Genomic DNA, 2,405 nt, shown 5'->3' with positions numbered 1-2,405 from the left:
TAGAACTGGATGCTCCCCCATGATCCATGTTGTCTTCATCAATATTTTCTGATGCTCCCCTGAAATTATGCTCTCTGAGTTGGATCCTTCAGTATTTAAGTTTCCAGAATTATCAGAACTTGGCTCATCAGAACTTGATGAATCAGAACTTGAAGAGCCAGTTGTTGGTTCAGATGCTTCTTGAGATGTGGCTGTATCTTCAGTATGCTCCCTGCACAGGTGCATCTTCCTTTGGCGTAGTCACCACAGTTTCAATAACATCAGAGTTTAATCCATCAGAGTTTGCAGTATCAGGATTTAGACTGTCAGGATTTACAGAATCAGAATTTAAAACTTCATTTTCAAATCTCAGCTGATCATGATCATTGAAATATTCAAGTCCAGTAATATTCTTATCATCAAGAGAGACATTGATAGATTCCATGACAACCCTTGTTCTTAAATTGTAGACTCTGAAGGCTTTTGTGGAAAGTGGATATCCAACAAAAATTCCTTCATCAGCTTTTAGATCAAATTTGGATAGCTGTTCAGGATGAGTCTTAAGAACAAAACACTTGCATCCAAATACATGAAAATACTTCAGATTTGGCTTCTTTTTCTTCACCATCTCATATGGTGTCTTTCCATGCTTGTTAATGAGTGTTGTATTCTGAGTAAAACAAGCAGTCTGCACAGCTTCAGCCCAAAAATAGGTTGGTAGCTTTGCTTCATCAAGCATAGTTCATGCAGCTTCAATAAGAGTTCTATTCTTTCTTTCAACAACTCCATTTTGTTGTGGAGTTCTAGGAGCAGAAAATCCCTGCTTTATTCCATGGTCTTTGCAGAACTCTTCCATAATCAAATTCTTGAACTCAATGCCATTATCACTTCTTATGATCTTTACGGAATCTTTGACCAATTTATCCAGTTGCTTGACATGATCAATCAAAATAGATGCAGTTTCACTTTTTGTGTGCAAAAAATACACCCATGTGTATCTGGTGAACTCATCCACTATGACTATAGCATATTTCTTCTTTGCAATAGACATGACATTCACTGGACCAAATAGATCAACATGTAGTAGGTGATAAGGCTCAAGAATTGATGATTCAGTCTTGCTCTTGAATGAAGATTTTCTTTCTTTTTCCTTCTGACATGAATCACAATGGCCATCAGGAGCAAATACTGATTTTGGCAGTCCTCTCACAAGATCTTTCTTGACTAGTTCATTTATATTGTTGAAATTTAAATGAGAGAGTTTCTTGTGCCAATTCCATCTTTCTTCAATTGATGCTCTACTCAACAGACAGATTGCAGAACCATCAGTACTTGTTGAAAGCTTAGCTTCATAAATGTTACAATGCCTGTATCATTTCAGAACAACTTTGCCTGTAGATTTGCTTACAACTTCACAGTGTTCTTCAAAGAAATCCACATGATAACCTCTGTCACGGATTTGACTAACACTGAGCAGATTATCTTTAAGTCCTGAGACCAGAGCTACTTTTTTAATGATGACATTCCCAAGATTAATATTGCCATATCCCAGAGTTTTTTCCATATTTCCATCTCCATAAGAAATACCTGGTCCAGCTTTCTTCACAAAGTCTGATAGCAGGGCTTTATTTCCAGTCATATGTCCTGAGCATCCACTGTCCAGAACTATGATGTTTTTCCTGTTGCCCTGCAATCACAAAGACCACTAATGATTAGTTTTAAGGACCCAGACTTGCTTGGATCCTTTGGCCTTATTAAGTTTGTTAACATTTACAGCGGATTTAGCATCAGAGTTTATGTTAACAGTTTTCTTATCAGAATTTACAGTATCAGACTTTGCATTAGAACTTATACTAGAAGGAACAATGCTAACTTTCGTTAAAGAAGGTTTTATTTGATAATAATCATAATACAAACTATGATATTCCTTACAAGTATAAATGGAATGCCATAAATTACCACAATGAAAACAAGGATTTTGTGGCCTATATCTAACAGACTGACCCTTAACTCCTGACTTTGAAGGTAAGGAGTTTATGTTCTTATTCTTCCTGCAAAAAGAAGCCAGATGGTTAGAATTTCCACAGTAATGACATGTTTTTCTAGGAGCATTAGGAACAAGCTTATAATCATTGCTTTTATTCACACCTTCCTTTCCATTCCTATTTTTCCTAGGTGACTTTACCTTGTTTACATTCTTAACATCTTTCAGCTTGTACTTAAAGCTGCTTCTTAGTCATTAAGCCTATGTTAACTTCAGTTGGCTTTTCCTGTTTTAGTTTGTCAGAAGTTAATTCCTCTTTAACTTCTGATTTCTCAGTATCAGACTTTACAGCTACAAACTTAACAGGTTTTACCTTTGGCTTTTGTTTAACAACTACAGGCTCAATTTCTACAGTTCCTTTATCATTCTTATCATCTCCATA

This window comes from Apium graveolens, chromosome 3 (genome assembly GCF_009905375.1).
Source record: "Apium graveolens cultivar Ventura chromosome 3, ASM990537v1, whole genome shotgun sequence".
In the NCBI taxonomy this organism is placed as follows: domain Eukaryota; kingdom Viridiplantae; phylum Streptophyta; class Magnoliopsida; order Apiales; family Apiaceae; genus Apium; species Apium graveolens.
Note: the sequence above shows the minus strand (reverse complement) of the source record.